The sequence below is a fragment of the Chiloscyllium plagiosum genome, chromosome 9, assembly GCF_004010195.1.
Source record: "Chiloscyllium plagiosum isolate BGI_BamShark_2017 chromosome 9, ASM401019v2, whole genome shotgun sequence".
Lineage (NCBI taxonomy): Eukaryota > Metazoa > Chordata > Chondrichthyes > Orectolobiformes > Hemiscylliidae > Chiloscyllium > Chiloscyllium plagiosum.
This window is the reverse complement of record NC_057718.1, coordinates 41,181,321-41,189,618: the sequence shown is the minus strand read 5'-3', so window position 1 is coordinate 41,189,618 and position 8,298 is coordinate 41,181,321.

Below are 8,298 nucleotides of genomic sequence, written 5' to 3'. Positions count from 1 at the left end.
AGGTTAAATTAATAGCTATGGCTTATATTTTAAGTTTAATCAAGAGACTTATCTCCAAAAACATATAATCAAGAAAGAATCCACTATACTCACTACTGCAGCCTCTCTCTTGGACAGACTTAAAACTACAATTAACTTATCTGATTCTGTGCTGTGAACTTCACCCAACAGTTCCTCCAAGATTAGTTGTGAATTTCACTGTTTGTTAATTTTCCCAGATGCACTCCGTATTGTGGAATGGTTAAATGCAGATTGAATTGACATCACTTTATCTAAAGAGTAAGTACTTATACAAGTACAGCCTTCCTTACATCTCACTGGTGCATCAAGAAAATTTACTTGCTCAAATTCTGGGGTGTGATAGGACCCATAGCATTCTGACTCTGTATGTACCATCACTGAGTCAAGCTGACATATGTCACCTAACAGATTTGCCTCGTGAATTTCTTTTTCATAGAGCATTTCACTACTTGTCAATTTAGACATTCCAAATATGGCTCTCCAAATAGGCAAGCTAGGATCCTACAGGATCTATGAGGGTATTCCAGGAAGTCTCAGTGTCTCACTCCTGTATAGTTCTGCATTTCCTGCCCCACAAGTTGGCTACTTCTGATAGAAGCTATTTTAAAAAAAAACTGTTTCTGCATAATAACTCTCTTCTCCATTGGGTGCAGCGTTTGGGATTCTCCTGCTTACCTGCCATAATGTTAACAAAATCACCATTTATTGTCAGAGTTGGAGTTCCTGCCAAAGGTCTGCTTGCCTGACGTGAGTAAACATTTATCTAATGTCAGTCAGCAAATGACATTTAGCTTCCAAAATTCCAAGCATTGGGATCGCCTTAATGTAAACATGTTTAGGCACATGGGGCCAATTTTCTGAGACTGCCAATTTTATGCAGATTGCCACTCCATCCATTCCTTTTTATGAAAGGAGATACCTCTGCATTTCTGATTCTGAGCAGGGCTCTTTCAGAAATGTGGAGCTGTATCAACAGGACCCTTATAGAATGGAAATGTTATGGGAAGCCAATTCCTGTCCTCTTTTCACAGCAGGCAGCTGCTATGTTCTGGAATTGAACAGTCACATTGGCAAATGGTAAATATATAAGGTAACGGTGATGTTAGGGTGCTGGGAGTAAGATACCAGAGTAAAGTGCCAAATAAGCCAGGGTACAAGATGGCAGGGGTGGCCAGGTAAGTGTTTACAGTAGATCGGAGTGTGCGGGAGAGATCAGGTCTGGTCAGGCAGGGAGGAGTGACAGGTCCTGGGGAGGATGGGGTGTGTTGAGTCCTGTGTGAAAATAAGGGGCAGGGTTGGATGCAGAGTGGGAGATAGGGAATCAGGTCCACTGGGACAAGGTGTCTCCAGTCAGACTGTGTGGGGGTGTTGGGTTTGGAGCGCCCGAGGGGTAAGTATCAAATCCAATGGAAGTGGGGGGAGGGGGGAAGGTGACAGATCAGGAGTGGGGAAAGGAAACACTCAGTTAGACCATAAGAACAAAAGACATATGAGTTGAGGTAAGGCCATTTGGCCCATCGAGTCCACTCTGCCATTTAATCATGGCTGTTGGGCATTTCAACGCCACTGACCTGTCGTCCTTAATTCCTTGTGAGATCAAGAATTTATCAATCTCTGCCTTGAAGACATTTAACGTCCCAGCCTCCACTGTGCTCCATGACAATGAATTCTACAGGCCCACCACTCTCTGGCTGAAGAAATGTCTCCTCATTTCCGTTCTAAATTGACCCCCTCTAATTCTAAGGTTGTGCCCATGGATCCTAGTTTCCCCACCTAACTTCCCAGCATTCACCCTTTCTAAGCCATGCATTATCTTGTAAGTTTCTATTAGATCTCCCCTCAACCTTCTAAACTCTAATGAAGACAATCCCAGGATCCTCAGCCATTCATCATCTGTTAGGCCTACCATTCCAGGGATCATCTGTATGAATCTCTGCTAGACACGATCTAGTGCCAGTATGTCCTTCCTGAGGTGTGGGGTCCAAAATTGGACACAATATTCTAAATGGGCCTAATTAGAGCTTTATAAAGTTTCAGAAGCACCTCGCTGCTTTTATATTCCAGCCCTCTTGAGATAAATGACAACATTACATTGGCTTTCTTAATCATGGACTCAACCTGTAAGTTAACCTTTAGAGAATCCTGGAAAAGCACTCTCAAATCACTAAAGTACTTTGACTTTATGAATTTTCTCACCGTTCAGAAAATAGTCCATGCCTGTATTCTTTTTTCCAAAGTGCAAGACCTCACATTTGCTCATATTGAATTTCATCAGCCATTTCCTGGGCCACTGTCTTAAACTGTCTAAATCTTTCTGCAGCCTCCCCACCCCCTCAGTACTACCTGCCTGTCCACCTAACTTTATATCATTAGCAAACTTCACCAGAATGCCCCCAGTGCCTTCATCCAGATCATTAGTATATAAAGTGAACAGCTGCAGCCCCAACACTGAACCCTGCGGGACACCACTTGTCACTGGCTGCTATTCCATAGAAGAATCTTTTATCTCAACTTTCTGCCTTCTGTCATTCAGTCAATCCTCAATCCATTCCAGTAGCTCACCTCAAACACTATGGACCCTCACTTTACTCAGCAGCCTCCTGTGAGTCTCCTTATTAAAGGCCTTTTGAAAGTGTAGATAGATTACATCCACTTGGTTTCCCTGGTCTAACCTACTTGTTACCTCTTCAAAGAATTCTAACAGGTTGTCAGGCATGACGTCCCCATACTTAATCCAAGCTGACTTGTTCTAATCCGACACTGCTCTTCCAAGAATTTAGAAATCTCATTCTTAACATTGGATTCTAGAATTTTACCAGCAACCGAGGTTAGGTTAATTGGTCTATGATTTTCCATCTTTTGTCTTGACCCTTTCTTGAACAAGGGGGTTACAACAGCGATCTTCCAATCATCCGGGACTTTCCCTGACTCCAGTGGCTTTTGAAAGATCACAGCCAAAGCCTCCGCTATTTCCTCAGCCACCTCCCTCAGACCTCTAGGATGTAGCCCATCGGGGCTGGGAGATTTATCAATTTTTAGAACTTCTGGCTTTTCTAGCACTTTCTCTTTTGTAATGGCTACCATACTCAACTCTGTCCACCTGACGCTCCTTAATTGTTGGGATATTACTCATGTCTTCTACTGTGAAGTCCTACTTATTAAGTCCTTCAGCTATTTCCTTATCTTCCATCACTAGCCTTCCTGCATCAATTTGGAGTGGTCCAATTTCTACTTTTGCCCCTTGTTTGTTTCTTATGAATTGAAAGAAACTTCTACTATCATTTCTAATATTAATGGCTAACTTACCTTCATATTTGATCCTCTCCTTCCTTATTTCTCTCTTTATTATCCTTTGTTTGTTTTTGTAGTCTTCCCAATCTTCTGATTTCCCAGTGCTCTTGGCCACTTTATAGGTTCTCTCTTTTTCTTTGATATATTTCCTGACTTCTTTTGTCAGCAATGGCTGTCTAATCCCACCAACCACCAACATCCCCCCCACCCCCGGATAATCTTTCTCTTCTTTGGGATGGACATCTGTACTGTGTCTTCAATTACACCCAGGAACTCCTGCCAATGTTGCTCTACTGTCTTCCCCGCAAGGCTCTGCTTCCAGTTGATTTTCGTCAATTCCTCTCTCATGCCCTTGTAATTACCTTTACTTAACTGTAACACCATTACATCTGATTTTGCCTTCTCTCTTTCAAACTGCAGACTGAACTCTACCATATTATGATTGCTGCCTCCTAAGTGTTCCCTTACTTTAGATCTTTTATAAAGTCTGGCTCATTACATAGCACTAAGTCCCCTGTGGGCTCCATCACAAGCTGTTCCAAAAATTCAGCCTGTAAGTATTCCATGAATTCCCTTTCTTTGGATCCACCAACAACATTATTCACCCAGTCCACCTGCATATTGAAGTCCCCCATGATCACCATGACCTTGCCTTTCTGACATGCCCTATCTACTTCCCGGTACTTCTTGAGCCCCTGGTCCTGACCACTGCTGGGAGGTCTGTACATAACTCCCATTGTGGTTTTTTTGGTCTTTGTGGTTCCTCAACTCCACCCGCATAGACTCCACTGAATCTATGTCATTCAATGCCAGAGATTTAATTTCATCCTTGACTTGGGAAGAGGGGAGTGTCAGGTTTCAGGAGGAGGTAGGATTTGGGTCAGAGTCTGGTGGGTGTACATTTCCAGAGGAGATTTATTTGAGGCTATGTGAGGTTAGTATACTGTCAGTTGAACAGTTACTCAGGAGTCAGACTCTGTAGTTAATGGTCTAAGATCAGTGGTGCTGGAAGAGCACAGCAATTCAGGCAGCATCCGAGGACAGGCTTTCTGAGTAACTATTTACTTAATTTCCTCAAAACCTACCAAATTGTCTAAGCTAAGTGGATATTTTTGGAGGATTTGAAGCACAGAGGAACTGCTCAGCAGAATCTTCAATTCCACAGGCAATTCCATTGGAGACTGCCCTGATAGAGATTCGGCAGTGTCCCCATCTCTATCTCCCATCTACACTTCTGAAACAGTCCTGCCCAATGATAATCGTTCAATGAAATGCTAATCCTCAACAACATTTTCTTATCATATCTGTAAAACCCTTGACTCTCATACTGATTAAAAGTTAAAAATCCCAGCCTTGAATATACTTAATGACTTAACCTTTACATCCCTCTGCAGTAAAAGAAACCCAGATTCACTGCCTTACCAACAAAAAAAATCCTTCATATTTCTATCTTAACTGAGTGATACCTTATTCTGAGATTATGTCCTTTGGTCCTGCAAGGAAAACAATCTCTCTGCAACTCCTCTGTCATGCTCCTTAAGAATCTTATATTTCAATAACATTAACTTTCATTCTTTTAAACTCCAAAGGGTATGAGCCCAACCTGCTCAACCTCTCTTCAAAGAGAATCTCTCCATATCTGGGATCAAACTCATAATTTTTTTCTAGACTGCCTCCAATGTCATTATATCTTTCCATGGCGAAGGGGACCAAAGCTGTTCACAGTGCAGGGTGTATTCTAGCTGAGGTCTGACCCAGTAGTTTGTAAAGTTTTAACAAGACTTCCTTATTTTCATTCTCTACTCCCTTTGAAATAAAGGCGAACATTTCATTCGCCTTCCCTAATTACCTGCTAAACTTGCATGATTTGTGATAATGCACAAGAACTCTGTGCTAGGCTTTCTGCAGTCTTTCTCTATTTAAATAATATTCAGTTCTCTTATTCTTCAGGCACATTTTTCCAGCTTATATTCCATCTGACAAGTTCTTACCCACTTGTTTAACCTGTTTATATCCTTTTGTAGAGTGCTGTGTCATCCTCACCACTTGACTTCCCACCTATTTTTGTGTCATCTGCAAACTTTGTGATAATACATTCATGTCCCTTATCCAAGTCATTACATGCATATTGTTCAGAGTGTTCCAAAATATTAGGCATGTACTCAGCAACAGATTCTACAAAACATTTCAGTGATATGGCTACGTTTCCTCTATTATTTTGTTGCTTTCTTCCTACCTGATTTAAGAGCAGTTTTGCAACATTTGTTGTGTCTTTATTGTTGGATGTTGCAGTATCAACCAGTCAGAGTGCTGCCACCAATCCTCCTTTCTAAGAATCTAGCTAATTAGCTTTGGTCGAGGTTAAGGTGAAGAGGCAATTTCTTCATAAATATAATTTATGACATGGTACCAACAGTTACAAATTTACATTGATTAGTTAAGTATAATAGAGTCATAGAGTCATAGAGATGTACAGCATGGAAACAGACCCTTCGGTCCAACCCGTCCATGCAGACCAGATATCCCAACCTAATCTAGTCCCACCTGCCAGCACCCGGCCCATGTCCCTCCAAACCCTTTATAAGGTCATTCCTCAACCTCCGACGCTCCAGGGAAACCAGCCCCAGCCTATTCAGCCTCTCCCTATAGCTCAAATCCTCCAACCCTGGCAATATCCTTGTAAATCCTTTCTGAACCCTTTCAAGTTTCACAACATCTTTCCGATAGGAAGGAGGCCAGAATTGCACACAACAGTGGCCTAACCAATGACAAAAGATTATCAGGAATCTGAGGTCACAAGCCTGTCTCCACTGGGAGCTCATGCTAGAATTTCAGACAAGGCAATTTCTCTTTTTGACCAAGTGCTTAGTCTGAAGATGTCTGTCTGGCTCTCATTAAGTTGCATGCTATTGATCTCCAGGTTGTTCAAGCAAATCTTTACTCTCAACCCATTGATACATCTGTGTTGAAATCTGTAAGTTCTTTAGTTTGTTGATTAAATTCACCTTCTCTGGTTGATTTATTGGTGAACAAGACATTGTTGTGTTGTTTGAGGACTACTGCTTACTTAGCCTTATCTTTGTCAACTGCTATTAATAATTGGTCTTTGAAGGATAAAGAATTGAAATGTTGCTCTTGAACTTGTATTGACTCATTATCCGGCAGCAAAGTCAAATCTTCTGTAGGAATTTATTCAGCAGGTTGCATTGCTTCCTGAACACTATTAACCAAAAATGCATCAATGTACTCAAGTGGGTTGTACTGTACCAGTTTTTCTTTTCCATCTCCACTTCTTTTCATAAATTTTGCTAACTGTTGTCTTCTGAATTTTTGTTGATGATAGGAATGGAAAATATTTGCACCAGTCTCGAAAAGTCTGTGTCTTCTTTTCTGTTGGCAATATGAAACAACTCTCTTATGCCAACATAAGTAACATCAAAACTGAGTCTTCTTTTTAAGTTCCACCATAATTCGCAATGCTCAATGAAATCTTCTATTAGTTGTATCTTAATCAATTAAGTGACAATGGTTTAGTTTTGAACCAGTTCTTCTCATAGTTGAACTCTTTCTGCTTTCTTAAAGATGAGGACCACCCATGGTGCCATTGCAAATGTGAGGAGACCTGTTTATTGTGTATAATATTTTCAGCAGTCTTACATTCTCTGTGTTACAGTGTTACTTGTCGTGTAACTTTGCTCTTGAGAGTTATTTCACCTTTGCCATGTAGTTTCATCTCTGAAAGGTGTATCCTCTGCTTCTTCATCCACAGTATTTGTTTAGTGTTTATTGTTGTTGTCACATGTACCGAGATACAGTGAAAATTATTGCTATACAGGCAGATTGTACCATACAAATTGCATCAGGGTACCAGTACAGAGTGTAGAATACAGTGATAAAGCCACAGATAGGATGCAGAGAGAGAGATCAGAATTAACATTTGAGAGGTCTGTTCAAAAGTTTGATAACAGCAGGAAGAAGCTGTTCTTGAATCTATTCATGTGTGTATTCAAACTTTTATATCTTCTACCCAACTGAAGATGGTGGAAGATGTGATAGGTTGGTGAAATCCATAGTTGTATCAAGATGAAAATTAACAGGATGTCCACTGACATACACTGTAATAAATCTGATAAAGTCTCATTACTAATTCCAACAACTCTGACTTTTGTGAATTATGCTCTCAAAGCTCTATAGTCAAGGTTTTTCATTAATTTGTAGAGATCATTAATTAAATTGCACATGGATTTCCCTTGATACTAAATCTTGCCTTTTTGAGAATGATACTTGTTCTCATATTGAAGTAATTATCAAAAGTTCTTGGAGTGTCTTGAAGTGTACTCCTGCCTTCCATTATATTTTGGCAATTTACAGCAGCAGGTGTTGTAAGATCTATTGAATACAACAGTGAATTCACTTACCTATCTTGAGATGTTCTATTTAATTTTGAAGAAATTCTGTATTTTAAAACTGATTGCTCCAATATATCAATCAAGGTTGTTTGGCCCATCTTGGAAACTAAATCTTGTATAATACATATCACCTGGTGGCTGATGCTCTCCAGCACCAACCCCAGTGTGGATAACCCCACTTCGATAGAGTTGAACTATCTATAGCTCCCCATTTCTTTGATTTTTGGCAAAAGGAAAATATCCATTCTTGATTTGAATGATGCACAACATGATTGATTGCTATTTAACTGAAAGCAGTAAAAGAGTAAATGTTAAGAATTTACAAGAAAAGGCATCCACCGGTATCAACAGGCAAAAGCATTATTCACTGCAGAGCACATCAAATAGATGCTGAGTTTAATGTTCAGGTTGAGCTGTTCATTCATTTGTGATGGTGGCCTTACAACAGATTTCAGTTTCCATGGTTAAACGAGGTGGAGTGATTCCCACTGCTGATCACCGGTGATGAACAGGGGAACAGGGTCTGTTAGAATTGGCCTTTACTCTTCAGCAACCTGAAGATATCCACAGTTTGTGT